This window comes from Mesocricetus auratus, unplaced genomic scaffold (genome assembly GCF_017639785.1).
Source record: "Mesocricetus auratus isolate SY011 unplaced genomic scaffold, BCM_Maur_2.0 Super-Scaffold_100011, whole genome shotgun sequence".
NCBI classification, from domain to species: domain Eukaryota; kingdom Metazoa; phylum Chordata; class Mammalia; order Rodentia; family Cricetidae; genus Mesocricetus; species Mesocricetus auratus.
In genome coordinates this window covers 3,052,585-3,073,610 of record NW_024429195.1, presented here as the reverse complement: position 1 = coordinate 3,073,610, position 21,026 = coordinate 3,052,585, and the positions used below count along the sequence as shown (strand labels likewise).

Here is a 21,026-nt window from a genome sequence, read left to right as displayed (position 1 = left end):
GATTATTGTTCTTAGATTTATTTATTTTTATATTATGGGTATGGGTGTTTTGCCTGCATGCATATCTGTGGACCATAAGTGTATCTGGTGCCCATAGAAGCCAGAAGAAGGCATCGGCGGATCCCTTGGAACTGGAATGATTGATAGGTGATGGCAAGCTACTACGTGGTTGCCAGGAATCAAACCCAGGTCCTCTGGAAGAGGGATAGATGCTCTTTACCCGCTGAGCCATCAACAAACAAACAAACAAAAAAATTAACAAAAAAACAACAAAAGAAAAACCCACACAACAGCAACAGCAAAACAGGCATCTTTATAACACTGGGCAAGAGCAACCTCTTTAGAACTAGTTTGCTCTTCACTGTTTTTCATGGCACAATGCTTTGGCCTGATTTTCCCTTCTTTCTCCCTGTTATGAAGTCAGGAGAGCCATCTGGGACACTGAACCGGTGACTTTGGGGGGCACTTTGATATAAGCAATGCTTCGTCCTGAAGTGAGAGGGCCGTATCAAGTGTAGGGACTCTCAAAGGCTGCACGGCCATTGACCAATGCAATGCACAGAGACAAGGCGTTTGTCTGCCTGTGGAGCTGAAGAAGACAGCAAATGGTTGTCACTTAGCAAATGGTTGTCCTAAGCAACCACAGGAGGTAGAAAGAAGGGACCCAGGGGTGTACCCTGGGGACTCTCTTCCAAGTCCAGTGACAGGCTGGACCCAAGGCACCGACTGTCCTTACACCCTGCACCCATTTGTCCACACAAGTCCAACCCGCTATTGGATTGCGCATTCAAAAAGGCAGCGTCACCCTGAGCCCTGATAAAAGAGGCAGGAAGAATAATTGGCCTTTTAATGTGATAATGTACTTTTTCCCTCCCAGAATTCTCACTCCCATGCAGTTCCTTTAGGCTACATAAGGTCCCTTTGGGTCTGCCCCTCTCTCCGGATTAAGACTCAGAATGGCATAACTTCCTTGTTCTCTCCTCCAGGTGCTGGCCAGAGCCATGCTTTCCCTGGCTCGTTGACCTTTTTCATGCTTTCTCTAAATCTCCATTCTCTGCCATGTGGCTACTTATTTACCCAGTGGCTGTCCACCACGCCTAACTCAAATATCTCGGCTCTTTCTTTCCTTCTTAAAAGCTCTAGTCTACGGATTTGTAAGGAACTCCCTCAGACTCACCCTTTATGGCCTGCAGATTTCACCATCCTGTGAATTTATGAGTCAGGAATCCAGAGGCCATTGCATGGGGTAGGGGTGGGGGAATGGGAGGGCTTTTTGGCGGCCATCAAGTTTCAAGACCATCACTCCTCAAGAAAGACACCTTACCCAAGGATATCCCAAGATCCCAGGACCATTGTGCCCACAAACCTTAAGAAAGGTGTATACACAGACCAGCATTCTGCTTTTTCCTGCTTTGGCTTTATCTTAATTTCCACTGTCCTCATTTGACACGCAAGAGGCGTGGTCAGCTCTGTCTCCTGCTTCTCTTCTTTGCATCCCCCCTTTCACTTGGAAGCTGGGCACCTTCATTTAAAACTAGGCAGACAGGTTTTCGTGGGAAACCCGAGTCAGGGTTGCCAGGGTGGGGCGCTGGGAAGGCTTCCATAGCAGGGCAGCACTTTTGGGCAAGCCACCAAAAAAAAAAAAATGCTGCATCCGCAAGGTTCAAACAAAAGTCTGTCATTTCCAGTTACCTTGTCCTTCTAGAAGTTCAGGTTAATGAGGACCTTGGCTTTCTTCCTTGGAGACAATGACAGGGTATGGTAAACACGATGCTTCTCTTTCTTGTTTTATTTTCCATGTCCGTCTGTGGCTGCTGGCCATTTGGTGAGAGAAACACTGTTAATTTAGCTCTCTACAGTCTCTTCCTGGGCAGGAGATATCCCCTTCTTTCCCTCTCACTCTGGCTCCCTCTGAGAACTGGAAGACAGAACATCTCAGGTCAGGTTGCGGGGAAGGAGGGAGAGGGCAAACAGGGTTACCAGGGAGACGCTTTTCTGAACTGGGGGAACTACCACACAGAGCTCCCGAACCTCTAACGCAAGCTTAGTTGTTTTCAATAAGTTGATTTTTTCGGTTCCTTGAAATCCCACCAACACTGAGGCTTTTGGATTAGTCTGGCCTCAGCCCACATCCTGATCAGGTGAGACAACATGACACCGCAGGTGCTTCCTCCTTCCCAGTTTCTGCAGGTGTCTCCAAAGCCACGGCACCACATGTGGTTATTAGGCACACCTGTGCACATTTCCCATTTCTTTCAAATAATCCTCTCCCCAGAAGAGTTTTGTTTTGTTTTACCTAGGAGCTGTGACAAAACCTTCTGAAAAGAAGCTGTGTCTGGGAATGATTGACAGACTAGAGTTCCATATTGTGGAGAGGTAGGAATGTTGCCAGTCCAGAGGCTGGTTGCTTACTCTTGGGCTAGTTCTAGCTCTCCAGAATAGCCATCCCTTGCCCTCTTCTGTGTGGGAACTAACATGTTGTGACAAATAGATAGATACCTTTTGGAATCTATTGACTTAGCAGACAACTAGCTTCCACCAGTCTGGAAGTTAGGAACGCCATCAGACGGCATCTTGGACTTATAAGGAAGCTTCCCCATCTTGCTGTGTCCAACTCTGTGATGCACCCAACAACGCATCTTAAAGTTGTCTTGATTCATGACTTTCTTTACTTGGTAAAACTATGAACGCCTCATGAAACTGCTTCCAGGTTGGCACACGGAATTTGAGGTAATTTGACTCTATCTTCCCAGGCCATGCATGGTCACTCTTATTAGTTTGCATGGTATTTATCAGTCTCTAGATGAGACTCAAAGTTTCCCCAGCCACAAGCTTCCAACACTGGCCAGCTACCAAAGGAAGCTAACACCTCGAGATTGCTAGACTCGGGAAGATCGTGTAAATTTGCAGTGGGAGAAGTTTCAAATACAGAAGCATCCCTAAATTGTATCAGTTGTACCCAGACCTTAAAGAAGGAAATGCCTGATGTCTTTCGGTACTCACAGCTGGCCTAAGCCAGACAGGAGAATAGAAAAGCGGCCTCTAGTGGGACTATCACGGTATTATATCCTGCAACTTGAACTCTTTGTAGGAGGCCATGTACTCACTAAGTCTTCAGTGTGTCTGCCTCTACGTGCAGACACGCACTAACTGGTTGTGGGTACAAGCTTTCAAACAGTCACTTCAAGTCTAGGCAGAGAGGATCCCAGGTTAAACACTGGTAAAGACTGTCCACTTGATCCTCGTTGGTCAATGAGCGCTGATTGCTGCACATCCATGACCTTATAAAGCTTGAAAACATTGCAGGGTGACCCTTCAAACCTGAGTGTTCTTCCTGTGATGACACCTAAAGGGAAACATGTTCTCTGTCTCCTGCCAGTCGCTGCTCCCGATCTACAGTCCAACAGATGATAAAACTCCTCTGAACAAATCTGTGCAAGGTTATAAGGGGAGCCTGGCCAACTGGACCGTTCAGTTCCCCACCCAGGCAGGAGGTTAACTTCTCTTGACCAAAAGGAAACAGTTTCCCTTTAGTGGACCTTTACTGCTGCTGTGGCACAATTCTCAACGGGGTTCTCATGCACCCCAACCCTTCCCCCACACTGGCTCATACTTCACTGTCCTGTGTCAGCCCTCTGCTCTTCCAAAGCCTTAGCAAAGTCGCCCAATAAACTTTGCTTTCAACATCCCAAGACTGCTGTAGCCCATAGCTCAGACTTTCCCACATTCTTCTTGTAGACAAGCCCCAAAGACCTAAGAGTGAGACGGTCATGGTTAGTCACAGGGCTGACTCCACCTTTCTGAATCAGTGTTCCCAACTGACAGGGAGAGAAAGCTATTTTTCTTTTGTTACGCCATCGCTGCTGCCCTTCTGTTATTTTCTTCCGTTTTTGTACTTTCCACACTCAACTTAAAACCACCTTAGGTTTGCATTTTAATTTGGGGTCTATAAAGCATGGGGGAACCCACATATATGTATTGATTAAATTCTTTTAAAAATAAAGCCACGTGGTGTGTTTCTGCATTGTCAGACTTCAGCTCCTGCTGTGTCCCCGTCTGCTCTGCTCTGCTCTGCCTACCTGTGCGGGTTTCCTCTCCACATTGTGGCTTTTGGATGTTGAACTTCTCTCTTCTCTTATCTCCCGTCTTCTTTCCTTCTTATTAGCAGTTGCGTTCTATTAGTCTAGGTCTAAAGAATATCAACTATCAACGTTATAAAAATTCTGCTGGCTTTACCTATCGGAGGGCAAATGTCAGTGCGATGGGACTGAGGACATTGATTTAAATATATAGATTCATTTCTTCCAGAGATGCCTCTATAAGTGCTGGTTGAGAGGGGAATGGGAAAATGTTGTGTTTTATGGACCAGAATGGTAATCAGCCCACTGATTGCTAGGACGTGAATTCAGACTCACAAGAAGGGAGCATTTCCCTTGTTTGTTCTCTTAATTCTGTTAGCAAATCTTATTTTCTTAAATGCATAAAATCCCATTACAAGGTAGTATCTGTGCCCAAAATTAACCCCCGGCTCTCATATATTAACAAACATTAATCTCTGGAACCAATGTGGTACTCTGGTTATCTGATAACAACTAATTTCCATGTATAATGACTGCAGACCTGTGTTGTCACAGCATAGGTGTATGTGTGACCTCCAGAGATGTTGCCAGCACTGTGGTTCCAAGACAAGAACATTCCTCAGAACTCCTGGAATGCTCTGAAGCACAGACACACACACACACATACACACACACACACACACACACACACACACTCCCCCGCTATCTCATATAACACTCCTTCACACACACTTTCACACACACTCACTCTCTCTCACATACACACACACTCTTCTCTCTTTCTCTCTTACGCACTCACACACATTCATGTCACTGTAAAATAAATCACACACTTGATGAGGGTATAGGTAACTATTCATTGTGTAAGGTACTTACAAGAGAAATTGGCAACCCAGGTGAGTCAGCAGCTTCTCTTGACTACATTTCCCAGAATCCTCCTCGACTCCTAGTCCCACCTATCTTGCTTCCCTATTGGCCAACAGTGCTTCATTTATCAGCCAATAGGACAAACATATACACAAAAGGACTTCCCCCATCACAGTCCTCTCTCTCTCTCTTTCTCTTATACACACAGTCTCTCTCTCTGACACATACACTCACACACATACACACGCACGCACACACTGCCCTTCAGAAGCATACCTCGATGCTTGTACCTGCATATCTGATCTTGTTGGAAAGGTGTGAGGCCTTTGCTTCCGTCAGAAGCTCTTGATTGTGTCACTGCGATGACCCAGAGACCGGGCAGTCAGAGCAACCCCTTGAAAGGACCGGAACAAACTGGAGCCCTGTCAAATCAGCCTTCACTAGCAAACGCTACTCCAGTGGGAGACTAGGAAAAAAAGCAGAAAGCCAGAAGGTTCTAACACTTTTAGCAAACTGCCAGCCTAAAAAGTTAGCATCAAAACCTCAGCAGCTTTACTGTACACTAATAACAAACATAACAAAAATCCTGGGGGGAGGGGACAATCAATACACAACATGGTGTGGCCTTAGTCAACTAATTACAAAATACCTTGGAATGCATTTAACTGAGTGACTGAATGGCTTCCATGCTGAAAACTTTAAAGTACACGCATACAAGGAATCAGAGAAGATCCTAGACTATGGGAAGACTTTGCATGTTTACGAATTAAAGGAATTAAAATGGGTGCTCACTAAAAGCAATTTACAGATTCGATGTAATCCCCACAAAAATCCCAATTTTACTCTTCACAGAAATAGGGGGAAATATTACAATTCACATAAAAAACACAAACGACCTCAGATACCCAAAGCAAGACTGAGCAAAAAGAAAAACTGTTTCCTCAATGACTAAGGATGTTGAGTGTGCTTTCTTGTCCTTACTGGATATGGGATCATGTTCTTTAGGGAATGTCTATCCGAGCCATCGGCTCATTTTAAAATTAACCTGTTTGTTGTTGTTGTTTTGTATTATTGGGCTTTAGTCTGGATACCAGAACCTTACCAAACACAACTTGTAATGTTTTCTCAAAAACAGAAACCAGTGCTGGTGGTATCAACACACCACTGGATCACAGACCCTGTGAGTGACTGTCCCAGAAATAGAACTCTATACCCCCCCCAAGCTTCCCAAGGACAGAGGAAGTGTCTCTCTCAGTTAAGAAGCTATGCTATATTGTGTTCTTACAGCCCCTCTCCCTTGAAGCTGCAAGATCAGTTTACCATCCCACCCAGTAACTTGCTCCCTATCTAGGATGCATTTGACTAAACCACACCGTGTGAGATTTCCCACCAGCTCCCCCAAACCTTTGAAGTCAGACTCACTTTTGTTCAGGGGATTTCTCCTTCAGATTCGCTAGTCTTGCTGATCATCTTGTTGACGCCTTCCCCCATTCTTTCATGTTAAGTTTATCTCTTGCAATGACGTTTTCTCCCCCCCCTCCCCCCCCCCACTTTTCAGGCACAGTCTCCCTTTCCTTTTAAGATGCTAACACTGATATGATGACGCACTGTCTCTCCTACCATTCTTCCACCCTCAAGGCCCAGTCACGGCCCCACGGTCCTGAGACTCTCTCTCCTAATAAAGCTTATTCCGAAGGGTAGTTGGGCTCCCTTTTCTTTCTACATCGCCCGTCTTCTGTGCTCTTTATTGTAAGACACGCCCAGTTCCCAGTTATATTACAGATCAGAGTAACGAAACCGGCACAAAACTGTGGAATAGCATGAGGGCTCCAGAAATGCACCCATGCAGCTGCAACCACTTGATGTTTAACTAAGGGGCTAAAAATATGAATTGGGGAAAACGCAGTCTTTTTAACAGTAGTGCCAAGGAAACAGGGTATCTACCTACATGTAAAATAACAAGACTATGCCCCCATCTCTCACTCAGTACAGAAATCATCTTCAAACGGATTAAGCATTTTAAGACCTGAAACACTGAAAAATGTAAGTAGAAAAAGTGAGGTAGGGGAAATTTTCAAAGGAGAGGCAAAGGAAAAGAGTCTGTCTGTAGGACTCTATTTGTCATGGAAATGATGCCAGCAATTTACAAAGGCGGATTTCAAGGAATTATAAAAACTTGCGCTGTGGGTGGTGGCAGCACATGACTTTAATGTCAGCACTGGGGAGGCAGAGGCAGGCAGGTCTCTGTGAGTTGAAGGCCAGCCTGGTCTACAGAGCAAGTTCCAGGACAGCCAGGGATACACAGAGAAATCTTGTCTCCAGAAACAAATGAAACAAAACAAAACAAATAAAAGCAAACAAACAAACAAAAACCACAAAAATAAAACCTAACAAAAAAACCCTTGTGCTAAAAAATAGTTAACCAAATAAAAAGACAGCCTGCAAAATTTTTGTTAAGTATACATATGACAGTTATTATCTACAACATATAAAGACTTAAATCAATAACAAGAAATCAAACAACCCAATCAATAAATGTGCTAATGAAATAAACAGGCAATTCTCAGAAGATGAAAAGCAAATGGCCCCTAAGATATATGAAAATAATCAACATCATTAGCCTGCAGAGGGATGCAAGTTAAAACTACCTTAAGACTCCTTCTTACCCAGTCAGAATGGCAGTCACCAAAAAGAAGAATAGCCCATGTTGGTGCAGCTGTGAACAAAAAGGAACCAACACACACTGCTGCTAAGGACATAAAGTCATGCGCCACTAGGGAATCCAACATGGAGGCCACTCAGAAACTAAACGTAGATCTACCATACGGTCCACCTATCCTACTTCCGGATATTTACCCTAAGAACTTCAAGCTGACATATTAGAGACATACTTGTACATCAGTGTTTATTTCCGTTCCAGTCCCAGCAGCTAAACTGCAGACCCAACCCAGGTATCTATCAACAGAGCAATGGGTAAGGAAATTTACATGTATGCCGTGTTCCATTGTTTGTAGGAAAATGGGTCCCATTTCAGTTAATCATACAAAGTGGGTTGACTCAGTCTCAACAAAACCAAGTACAAACGTTTTCTCTCGTTTGTGGTTCTAAGAGTTTGTGTAGATGCATAAAGTCATGTATACGTATGTAACGAAGAGAAACTGTTTAGAAGGCAAGAAGGACTGAGGCAGAAATGGGGAGATAGAAATGGTTGACGGCAGGGTGGAGGAGTGTGCTCAAGGTACGTTACATATCCGTCTGAGGAAGTAACCCAGTATCCTGTACAATGAGTACGCACTAACAGGAAAAACAAAATAAGCAAACCCAGAAGGCAACGAAGGGCTTGAGATTGTGTAAGGCATGAGGGATTACACCGGAATGGTAAAAAATAATGGTGGAGGCAGAGGTCTGTGAGCACAGGAGCTTCCACACCATTTAATCTAGATGAAATTTCTAAAGCAGCTTCTTTCAGCAAGGAAAAGTCAGTCTCTAGCATTGCTACTTAAAACGAAATGTGACACAGAAGTCAGGGTGTGGCTACATGTGTTCAGACCCTCAGCGCCCCAACCTATCATTCTTAATTACCTGGTGGGCTGGGAATGTTTCTTGTTCTGCCTGTGCTTATGTTACGCAGCAATAAGAGAATGAGGAACAGGGAGGGGGAGGCATATTTGAAAACCAAGTATGTTTTTTTGTTTAAATGTCAAAAATGAACTGGAAAGATTTGCACCGGCTCATTTGACCTGGGTTCTAAGAGGGCTTTGATTCCTAAGCGCCACCCAGCAGAATGCGCTGAGCCCAATAAGGCAGCTGAGGCGATTATAATCAGGTTCTCACTTCTCTGAGCAGCCTGCAGAACAAGTAAGAAAAAAAAAATCTAGTGTTGATGTAGTAGTAACTTCAGGTAGGAGGCCCTAAGAGGACAAACATTAACAGGCTGGATGCAGGTGTGTATGTGTGTGTGTGTGTGTGTGTGTGTGTGTGTGTGTGTGTGTGTGTGTGTGTTGGCCGGAGCCCTAGAGAGAAAGCTAACTATAGGCAGGCCAGCCCCCTGCTCAGATGACGATTTGAGCCTCCAGCTGTTGAATTTCATCAGCTGGAAGAAAAGAAATCACGGAGGGATATTGGCTCAGAAATAAATCTGACCCCAGAGAAACACATGGGGCTAATGCTTGTGCGCGGGAGGCATAGTTGACACCTAGGATGCCTCCTCTGGTTTCAGGGTTTCAGAGCACATTGTGGTGGATGGAAAGTGTGGGTCGTTGTCAGGACAGCGATAAAAGTTGTGGGAGCATCGCGAGGTGGGGAGGGGGAAGGTGAGGAAGCTGAGCGAAAGAGAGGGGGTGAAGAGGATGGGAGAGGAGGACTTGGGGAGCAGGATAGTTGAGTAGGGGGAAGAATAGAGAGAAGGATGAGAGATACCATAATATAAGGAGCCATTATAGGTTTGAAGAGAGATCTGGTACTAGTGAGATGTCCAGAGGCCTACAAGGATGACCAATAGTGGAGAGGCTACCTTAAATGCCCTTCCCTGATAAAGTGATTGACGACTTCCTTGTATGCCATCCTAGAGCCTTCATCCAGTGCTTGAAGGAAGCAGAGGCAGACACACACAGTTAAACACTGAACTGAACCCCTAGAACCCAGCTGCAGAGAGAGAGGAGTGATGAGCATAGGTGTTATGACGTGGAGGGTGAAACCTACAGAAGTAGTTGACCTGAACAAGGGGGGAGCTCATGAACCCCAGACTGATAGCTGAGAGGCCAGCATGGAACTGATCCAGACCCCCCTGAACGTGGGTGTCAGTGAGGAGGCCTCAGCATCCTTTGGGGTCTCAGGCAATAGATCAGCATTTAGCCCTGTCATCCAAATGGACTTTGGGAGCCCATTCCATGTGGAGGGATGCTGTCTCCGCCTGGACACATGGGGGAGGGCCTAGACCCTGCCTGGATGATATGACAGACTTTCCAGATCCCCCATGAAGGACCTCACCCTCCTTGGAGAGTGGAGTGGGGATTGGAGGAGAGGTTGGGGGAGAGCTGAAGGGGGGGTGGGAGAGGAGGGGAGGGAGAGGGAGCTGGTTTGACATGTGAGGCAAACTTGTTTCTAATTTTAATTAAAGGAAAAATAAATTGTTTTAAAACAGAAGCAAGACTTCCTGCAGTAGCCTTAATCTGTTCCTTGTTTACAAGTGAGCTCATCGTAGAATAAGAATAAACGCTATAGCAGCAGTTCTCAACCTGCGACCCTTTAATACAGTTCCTCACCCGGTGGTGATGACCCCCAACCGTAAAATTACTTGGTTGCTGCTTCATAACTGCAATTTTGCTACTACTACAAATTGAAATGTAAATATCTGACATGCAAGATATCTAATTATGTGACCCCAGTGAAAGGGTCATTTGGCCCCCAAAGGGGTCGCAACCCAGTGGTTGAGAACAGCTGTGCTACAATAAGTCCCATTTGAAGGTTGATCGTGTGGAATTCTCAACGCAAGCAGTGGGAAAGCCCAGCTTCTAAGCCAAATGGTGAGGGTTGCCTCTAGGAAGACTTTCTAAGGGTAATACGGGCAAATAGAGCCCAGTGGGTCAGGTTCAGGCTGGAATGGAATCAACTTTGTTGTGATTATGTTTAATGAGGATAACCAGAATGAGATAATTACTGCCACAGTGTAATCATTCTTATGTCAAAATTGCTAATTTACACCAGCCATCCTATGAATCCTTGAAATGCAGCCACACTTCCACAAATTTGCATGAAGGAATATGGCATCCACAAAGAGTATTAGACCACAGCTTCACACCCAAAGCCCTCAATAATAGGCAATGTGATTCTACATGAGGTACAGCACATATTGTGGTAGTCAGTTTTAGGTATTAGGTTACCACAACCCAGAATTGCCTGGGAGGAGACCCTCAGTTTTTCTTACATTGGATTGGACTATGGATGCGTCCACGGGGATTATCTTCACTGAGATGCTTGGTCGGGGAATGTTGAGCTCACTGTAGGCATCACCATTCCCTGGGCAGGGAGTCTTAATCACCCCACAATTGCATTTATTCACATCTCCATACTTATTTAACTATCCATTCTCTCAAACACTGATTGAAACTCTTTTACATCATTGCCGTCTTTGAGAGGCTATACTGATTCTTTAAGATCCAATTAGATGAAATCTGTGGAAATCTCTCTAGGCCTATCATGCTCGTGATTGAAGAAACCTCCTTGTCATCATATCCGTGTATTGCTAGATTTTTGTTTGTCTGTCTCCTCACTTGGTAAGAATAAAAAAAAAAAGCCTACAGGCCTTTTCCGTGAGAATAGTGTGTTAATTTGTTTTCTGTTGATAATACAAATGTCTGCCACTAGATACTCTATAAAGTAAGAAGGTTTATGTGACTTATGGCCCATTTTGGTTGAAATGTCTGCACATCATGGAAGTAAGCACCAGGTCCTGGCAGGATGGCCTCAATTTATACAACTTATTCTCACGAAAGCTAACTCACTCCTCTAAGCCAGCATTAGCTTCCTCCTAGTGCCCGTGAGCTGGTTGCTTCTGGCCAGGCTCCATCTGTCAACAGTTTCAGGGTCTTAGCACTGCCACACTGCGTGCAAAGCTTCTAGAACATGAACCTTTGTAAGACGGACACACTCACGCCACATCCAAACCATGACAAACCCTATGCATCGCTCCCTTGTTAGATCGTTTCCAGACCTCCCATGAGGTCCAGCTTTGTCTCTTTATGGCAGGACTAAGAGGCATTAAACTTCATTTTCCCATTCTTTACCAAGACAGGTAACTCCAAATTGTGATTTACAGTTAGGCTGTTTTGCGGCCTGGCTTCAGGTTAAATGGCAATGGTAGTTGGCAGTGGACTCAGAGTCCTGTTCACTCCTCTACCCCCTCACAAAGCTGATGGGCTTTTCAAACAAAGTTTCCCACCATCGATCACCCATTGTATCTCTGCATCTGTCAAAGTTACATAACATGCAGAATTCACTATTTTTTGTTTGTTTGTCCGCTTGTTTTGGAGAAGAACCCGTGATGAAGTCTAGACTGGCCTTTTATTCTTGGCTCTCCTGCTTCAACCCCTTGAGTCCTGGGATTTCAGGCATGTGCGGGCACATTCGGCTCACGTACAGCGTTTTCATTTGGCTGTCCATCAGAGCCTGCGAAAATAAGCAGTGCACACTCTTGTACTGTCATTCTGCAGATACAGCAAGGAGTAGAAATTTTCAGCCACTGGGTGAAGACCTGCACCAAGAGAGGGTGTCAGATCCTAAAACGCCCAGTCTCATGAACTTCACACTACATGCCATTACATACATGCCATCACATGTTTTCCATGGTGTCTCCTGGATCTGCCCATCCAACAAACTAACTCAGCTAGATATTTCTCAGACAGGTCCAAGGAAGGCTCAGTACAGGAAACAACACTAGCCGCAGAGTTGATAAGCTAAGCTGTGAACACTGGTTAGGAAAGTGAGCTCAACCTCAAGCCTATTGTTAGATACTATTGGTGTTAATAGACAGACAAACTAGAAATGGGGTTTTATTCTCCGTCAATGAGAAAGTCTGTCATGGAACATATTGAGGCTTCGAGAGATCGGTAGGAGTGAAGTTACCTCAGCTATCTACGGGGGAGACATCACAGCTCTTCAGCTCACACCCACCCTTTTCCAAATTCCTCACAGACTCCCCCCCAAAGACTTCCCCAATATGTTAAGAGATGGATGAGAGAAGAAAGGGTGTTTTTTTTCCTTCCCGAAAGCCTAACGTGTTGTTTTGCACAATCTATTCTCTCTCTCCCTCTCCCTCTGCTCTTGAAGAAGAAAGGAAGAAAAAAAAAAAGAACTCTCCCAATTCAAAATAAAATCACAGGAAAGTTCAGAGACTATTAATGAATGGCAGGTGTTACCAGGGAAAAATGAATACTCAATTGAGCTTTTGCTTTCGGCAAAACATTTATTTTGAATGTTTATGAAATGCATCCCCTGAAGAAAATAAACACTATATGCTTCGGAGAGCCAAATGATTTGTCTTGTTCCTCCAAGGTGACCCTCGCTATTTTAATCATTTCAGACGAGCGATCATGTGACGTTTCAAAATAAAATGTGTTTCTGGAAGCTGAAAACCAGCTCCCAGACGGTGAAAAGCCACACTGCCCACCCTTTCTACGGCCTAGTTTGCACTTTCCATCTTATCCACGCCTGTTTTTCAACTTATCAGGATGAGATTATTTTACAAGCGCAGGAGTCTAGCTTTGGGACTCTCTGCCTCGATTTTACTGTGTATGGGAAAGGAGCAGTCGAAAAACATCTCAAATGTGTGTGTGGTACTCTTCACCCCCACCTTAACAGCTCGGGACCCTGAGAAGCAGTCCGGGCTTGGATCCTGTCTTTCTGACAGCCACGGCTCTAACCGTGAAGAGGAACGCCGTGAGAGATTTGCTCACTCCCAAGTGCTCACACCTAACCCTTTCCTTTGGCTGCCAAGACTCCCTGTGCAAACAAGCAACACACAGCCTTTCTCTCCTTCTGCAGAGACAGAAGGCGGCACCGGAAACTTTTAACCACTAGGTGGTTCGGCCACTAAATGTGCTGCGGTTTCTAACATTCTTATGCAACCAATTTACGGCTTCTTTCTGTTCTCCCTTGTTCCACAACTCACCAAGATTCGGTGTGGTTGAGAACGCCAATCAGTCCCTCTTCCTTACAACGGGGCCCCTCTGTTACTGATGGTTATGGTCTGGTCCGGTCCAAGTGTTCCCAGGCTCTTCTCGGCCCTTATCCAGGGAACTGAAAATAAAGAGCTTCACTCAGATGTGCAAAGGAAACAAGGTAACTTTATTTGAAGCCGAGAAATAACGCGGAGACTAAAGAGGGAACGGCAATGGGTCACATGGGATTGGAGGGAAGGAGTGGCTGGCTTTACTAAGGGCATGGTTTGGGTGGTCCTCTATTTTTGGTCGATAGATGAGGTTGTATAATATCTTCTGTCCTGTGTGTGTGACCCTTCTGCTAGGCACACGATGATAAATAGGGGGTTCTCCCTAACAGGTGACTAGAGGACAGTTTAGCTCTTTGGTACGTGTACCTACAACCAGTTCAGACCACACTGGCCTCTTTGTTCTCCATACCCAGACATGCTATGAGCATACTTGAAGAGAAACTGTCTCAACCAGTGGTGGGAAAACTTAGATCGTAGTTCAGAGAAGGAAGTGGGTATGGCCTGATGCAGGTGGTAGTGGAGAGGTTTTTTTTTTTTTTTAACTTGGTAGGTGCAATTTTGCAGGAGAATGTGTGGGCATAGAACATTTAAGTTAAAGAACTAGGCTGCCAGTCGCATAGGAGGAGGAAGGTGTAGATTAACCAAAACCAAATGGGTGTCCCACAGCACTAAACTGTCTCTTAGTCTCGAATGCCTTACCTCCTTGTGCTCCTATGGGCAGGACACAATCTTGTAACTGTGTTAAGTAGCTGTAGGTTGAAAACTCTGTTCTTTTTATACTTGTAGCTTATAATTTGGAGAGAAAAAAAGAAAGCTGAAAAGAACATAAACACCTCTCTGTCTGAATTTTATTTTTTAAAGTAAAAGAACAGTCATACTTTTTTGTTGTGTTTTGAGATGACACATGGAGATGAGGTACGTAAAACTCCTAAAATGATGCCTCAAATTTGATAAATGCCCAACTATGCAACTCATCAATACAGTTGTTGGGATGTACTGATTATTAACTGATTATTACTGATTATTAACCTGACAGGATCTAGAATCACCTGGAGACACATCTTCAGGCCTGCCTGTGAGAGACTGACTAGATTAGGTAGCCTCTGTGCACGCCCGTGAGAGATTGTCTAGATTAGGTTAGGTTTGGGAGGAAGACCTGACTTAACTCTGAGGTTTCGGACTAAGGAGAAAGCAAGACAAACATGAGCAGCCATCTTCCTTTACATACTGGTTTCAGACGCAATGTGACCGGCTGCCTCAGGCTCCTGTCAGCATGACCTCCCCCATCCTGATGGGCTGCACCCTGGAAATGGAAGCCACAACGCACCCTCTTTAATTTACCTTTGTCAGGGTGTTTTCTCATAGCAGCAAACGAGCAACTAGTACAATGCCACCTACGCTGTGAACTTCTCAAGGGTAGGAAACATAGCCTTTTGAGATGGAAAATTATGCTTATAAATGTATAAACCAACAAAGCCTCTGGCACACAGTTAGGTTTTAGAGTATCGTCTTAGTCTGGGTTTCTATTGATGTGAAGAGACACCATGATCACGGCCACTGTTATAAAGAAAAACATTTCATTGGTGCTAAGGCTTAGTCCATTATCCTCATGGTGGGAAGCATGGTGGCCAGCAGGTAGACATGGTGCTGGAGAAGGAGCTGAGAGTCCTACATCTTGATCAGCAGGCAGCAGGAAGTGAGCTGAGTTGAGCTGCTAAGATTTCAAAGCCCGCCCCCACAGTAACGACACTTCCTCCACCAAGTCCACACCTTCTTATGATGCCACTATGTATACACCAAGCATTCAAACACATGACTCTATGGTGGCCATTCCTATTCAAACCACTGCAGAATGAATGATCAGAGAGATCAGATATAGTGGGATATATACGGTAGAGATGGTTTTTTCTCTAACCTTTAAACTGCAATAAAACCTTTAAGACCGCCTACAAACCTTCTTGACAGAGTCAGGCCACCCAAAGACACAAGCAACCTATTTTTACCAGCTCATTGTGTTCTAGACACAGCGGTAGTGACATCACTGAGAGTAGGGACTTGGAGGACAGACGCTGAGAGCTTCATTTTGTAACCTTCAGCCATGCTTTGCTTAGCTGCATAATGATAATTCATGCCACTTGATTGATTTCTCATGGGAACTTAGGAGAAGAACCCACAAATGGTGCTTAGCATAAATCTTCACATATATCAAATGCTTAGCACATGAACGAAACTTGCTGGCAGTAAATCCCAACTCTTGCTTACCTTAGATTATTTTACCCCTTATTCTCTCTGCTTACATAACAAAATTCCAGGTTGGTGTAAGTATTTTGTTTTTCAAAAGGCCACTAAACTGCCCTTGGATTTTATAATTTCTGTCTCAGAGTCTGCTGTGGTTTAACTCCTGGACCTTTGGAAGGAAACACGCCATTGTTCTCCGGTGGGCAGATTATTACCTTTGAATTTTAGACCTCAACTGCATTCTTTTATGACAGAAAGAGGTTTGGAAATTCTGCGCTTGACTTGGAGCTGACGCAACTTTATGAATCACACACAAGCTGATACTGTATAGTGACTTCTGGGAATTCTTAGTCTCCATGTTTTTGAGTGTTGCCTTCCAAAACTGCACTTTTGAGGCCGTTCACGAGATAAACATTGGAGAATGTACCTCACTTTAACACCCTGTCCTTATTACTTGTGGTCTGGCTTGACTATGAAGTGCCCCCCATTAGCTGCTGAATGCTTAGTTGGATGGTGGTGCTATTTGGGGGCCATTCTAGAACCTGAAGGAAGTAGGCTCCTGGAAGCAGGTCCTTGGGGGGGCTTACTCTTGTTCCTCCCATCCCTCGCACCATGGTGTGGCCTGCTTTCTCTGCCGCTCTTCATGAGGTGTGTCTGAAGTTGAAGACCAGACAGAGCATTCTTCAATTAATCTCTACCCCATTGGTTAAATATCTAACTCACAAAGGCAACCGATGCCAGGAGTGAGGTCATTGTTGCAATTAGTACTGACAATGGGTTCCTTGGGCCTTTGGGCCTGGTTTGCAGGAGGAATCTCAAGGGGTTGGGAACTAAAAGCCACAGAAGAGAATTTAGTGGGAGATTCTGGCGGGGGCTCGGGAGATTTAATGCTGATAGGCACGTGGAAGGAGAAGACTGTGCCCATGAGGTTTTATAAGAGAACAAGGTCTCTGTTGGGAAGAGGGCTGCAGTTCACTTATGGCAACAATCTTGCTACATTGTTTTCTGTTATGAGTCTTCTAAGGACAGTAAGGTTAAAAGTGATTAATCTGGTGGAGAAATTTTCATTGCAGTCCAATATTCAGGCTGTGGCATGGTTATTGCAATCTCTCTTAGCCATATTTACAGTAAGGATTGAGAGTCAAAAGCTGAGCAGGTAGATCAAAAAGAACAAACAAACAAAGAAACCTTCATCCAGAAAAGACCATGCAATGGTTGGAGCTAAGACAAGAGTATTGTTGAAGACCAAATCATTAAAAGGAAGTCATATACTATGCATTAGAACAACAGTAAAGATGCCTAGAAGGCATTTTGGGAATTTGGGAGACTCCCACACACCACAAGCTCAAAAGTATAAAATGTTATACTCATTTAAAAGGATGTCTCTGGAGAAGAGATAGTTTATGGGATGCTGCAGACATGTGGGACCGCCTAGGAAGTTGTTTTGTAAGGACCTGGTTCACCCTGCACAGTTCTTTGGGTACCCAAAGGACAATAAGGACGTAGTCCAAGTGCATCAGATGACTGATCAAGCTAGCAGAAGATGCTTGTGTCATCCATGTGATGCCAATTCTGTAGGCATGTAAAATATATAAGAGCTGCAAACTGCATTCCAAGGCTAACATTCCTGTAAGCCGCTCTTAAAAAGTGACGTGTGAAGACATGACGATAAGGCCCAGCCTGGAGATCTCAGGCTGCCGGAGACACCAGGAACGTGTTCTGCTTTTCCAGGAAAGCTACAGAGACTGACTGGAGCCCTGCCCGAGAGAGACACTATGTGAATTTCAAATAACAGTCGTAGGTAAGGCTGCCCAAGCCCATTGGAACTCACACAACTGTGCTATGTGCCGCAGACTGCTGACAACAGAGCTACAGAATCTGCTCTCAAATTCATGGCCTCTATTTCTTTAATTTATATATGCATAGACACACGCACACATACACACATGTGTATGATTTCAGGGGATGGTTCTTTAGTGTTTGGTAACAAATTGGGGGGATCTCTTTTCTGAGTAAAGTCGTTTCTTCCACTCTCAGCCTTCCTGAATTCCTCGTTGTTCTTTTTATAGATGGAGCCCCACTCAGTTAGGCCACTTGAAGTGATAATACTCCCCCCCCAAACGCCACAGACCACTTTTAATAAAAATCCCAATCATGTATGGGGGGGGTGCCTCCACTTGAGCTGTTGGTCAGAGGAGTCAAAGAGATTCCCCCAAATAACACAGACTGTTGCTGTTGCCACTCAGAACCCGGAGGCAAGCGAGACATTATTGCTGAAGACACCGCATACTTTGGACATAGTTTGGGAAAAAAATAGCCAGAACTAATGTAAAGGCCTCTTCCCTGCTGACTATCGCTCATAGCCTCCAAGGGTTCTGTGCAAGCTTTCAAGAGAGGAAAGCAGGCAACAGTCCTAACCAGCTGTAAGGATGGGACCACAGCAACAACCAGCTGACGAGCTGTCACCAAGGGTGCAATCAAGGCACTTTCTCTTGAGGAATACCAACAGCTGTCTAGTTGGGCTTAAGGCCTGCTCAGTAAGAGGGAGTTCATGCCTGACAGTGTAAGTCCAGCCAACTAGTGTAGATGGTGAGGTCATCAAGGAGAGCCTACCACTATTGCTACTTTACTAAACCCGTATAACCACTAATTGCACTCTACATACTCATCCTTCTACTTTCAGGAAGGTGTAGCTCTCACAGCTTATCAAGAAACTTCTTCTTGCACTAGAAGAGGGCCATTACAAATATCCACGTCCGTCCAAATGCAGAGAGCAACTGCCCATGGGGTGCCCAACCACAACTGATGCATCTATAACACAACCTTCACACCTAAGGCTCAGGGAACATCACAGACGTTGGGGGTGAGAAGACTGAAGTACCCAGAGGACCAAGATGACTGGGAAGCAGCACTCATGAAATCTCAAAGATATGGGCACAATGAGCAAGACTTGCACAATGACAATACCAGTTGACATGCCAACATGAACGGAGGAAATGTCACAGTGTCTTATCCCTGGATAAAGAATTACAGGCAATTATTGGATACTGAGAGGGTGCAAACCAGTCTTCTCCAGGGATGGGCCTCCATCCCAGCTTACCTAAACCCAAGTACTCAGCCCTATACTAATACACATACAGGCAATACAAAGTAGACATAATTAAAGAAGAAGAGGTCATGAACTCAACAAGGAGGGAGCATCAGAGGATTTTGAGGAGGGAGGGATAGAAATGATGCTAATGCAGTACTTATATATGAAATTCTCAAAATAAAACAATAAATTTAAAAAGAGAAGGAAAATTGTTCACAAGGAACTTATTACATATGTTCATAAATATAGATATTTTAGCACAAACTGGACATTATGAAATGTTAATACCATTGTTGAACATAATAAAGAATGGCTACATTCAATTTTTTTCTTCTGAGATGCAAAGTTTATTTCATTTTCTTTCTACCCAACAAAAACACTCACAGGTCATCACTATACCTCCTTTGCTCTTTGAGGTAATAAAAGAGTTACTTCAAGAACATTTTTCAAGACTAAGAAGAAAAGAATAAGATATCAAAGTCTGTAAATTGCATTTGGCAAAAGTGTGTGCATAAATCATCATTTGGGGTGGGGAATAAAAGCCTTCGAATCCATTTATTCCCTCATTAAATTCACTCAGCATCCTGTATACGAATACACTCAGAATAATAATAACAATACTTGTTTTTTAAAGTGGCCCACTTGATAAAGATAATTAAATAAATTAATTCCACAGGAAGTTTTCTGCTTTCAAAACTCACTAAAATTTCAACATAGACATAAGGGTTGGTTTCCCTAAAGCTTCCAAGGTGAAGACAAATCTCTCTGTCTCTCTGTCTCTGTCTGCCTCTCTGTCTCTCTGTCTCTCTGTCTCTCACACTACTACTACTATTACTACTACTGGTTTCTCCTGGAAAGGGTGAGTGTGAATTCAAGTTGCCACTATTAACTCATCAAAGATATACAGCTCAACAGCACATTTACCCAGCCTGATTCCTCCTTTGTACTAGAGTTGACATTTGGGGATTGACGGTCGGCATATGCACATGGCCCACACCTTAGAGACCACAGAGAAGCTTTCTCTCTGTCAGGTCCTTGATTCTTTCTTGATCTTCCCCGGGATTCCTTGGGCCCCAATGGGACTGCACTTCGGAACCATCTCTTTCCCTTGCACAAGTGGTCATCTCTTCACTCTGCCAGATGCCATCTCAATAATCCTGGGACAGAACATTCTGAGAGGCAGAGAAAAAGGAGGCGGGAAGTACAGCGGCCTCACAGATAACCTTACTAGGATGGAGTGCTTCCTAGCGGTGAGTCTTTTTACACGGCTCAGAAATCCTCTGGGTACCTTGCCATAGGTTTCCTTGAAGTATTTCACCATTGAGGATAGGTGAGGAGACTCGTCCTGACACACTGCCCTCCGTGGAAAGGTTAACATTCTCTCCACTCCACTGAGGTATCTCCACCAGACACAGTCTACACTGAGTCTTTAGGCTTGCTGCAGAAGGCCTTCAGGACCAACAGCTTAAAGCAGAGCTCAGGATTGTCCTAACCCAACAACATGGCCACTGGCTCAGACACATACACCATGGTGTTTACCTTAACTGTATCATTAACATTTCCAAGTGGGCACTGATGGCCTCACGTTTGAGATCTTTATGGGGGTGCAGACTTTTCCACCCATTTAGGAATTTAGGAGTGGAATAATCATTGGGGTTTTCAAGTTTCCCCTTTTGGGAGTTACCAGGCTCTCACCTTCCCTGCTGCACTCCCCCTCCCCCGTGTGCCCTCCCCTCCTCCCAGAGAAGAGCAGGGCTCCTGGCTTTGAAACCCAGCCTCCACAAAGACATAAGGTCAGAGACCTCTGAGATGTGACAGATCCCTCCCAGATAAACAGCAGGAAAGTGTGCTGAGCCCCAGCTCGGTTCAAACTTCAAATAAGGTTTATAACCTGGAGACCTTTGATCTGTCTGGACAGGGCTTGAGCGTTTGGAACCCCAAAGCTCACCCACGGTGACACACTTCCTCCAGCAAGGCCACACCTACTCCAACAAGGCCACGCATCCGAATCCCTATCAAGAAA

The 21,026-nt window shown here is 44.6% G+C and overlaps 2 long non-coding RNA genes across 4 annotated transcripts in view; one reads left to right on the top strand and one right to left on the bottom strand.

The window, feature by feature from the left end:
- Positions 1-833: 833 nt before the first annotated feature.
- The window catches only part of LOC121143151, a 45,950-nt gene continuing 25,757 nt past the window's right edge, over positions 834-21,026 (bottom strand). For both annotated transcript variants that reach the window (XR_005880277.1, XR_005880278.1), the window contains 4 exons: positions 13,615-13,742; positions 5,237-5,412; positions 4,080-4,189; positions 834-1,918 (listed from right to left, as the gene is read on the bottom strand). This is a non-coding gene — a long non-coding RNA (uncharacterized LOC121143151). The remainder of the gene's footprint in view (positions 1,919-4,079; positions 4,190-5,236; positions 5,413-13,614; positions 13,743-21,026) is intronic.
- Positions 13,663-19,326, top strand: LOC121143152. Of its 2 annotated transcripts, XR_005880280.1 has the most exons (3): positions 13,671-13,784; positions 17,644-17,713; positions 18,596-19,326. It is a non-coding gene; the product is annotated as an uncharacterized LOC121143152 (long non-coding RNA). The 2 variants fall into 2 exon arrangements; XR_005880279.1 differs by lacking the exon at positions 17,644-17,713 and having other exon boundaries at positions 13,663-13,784.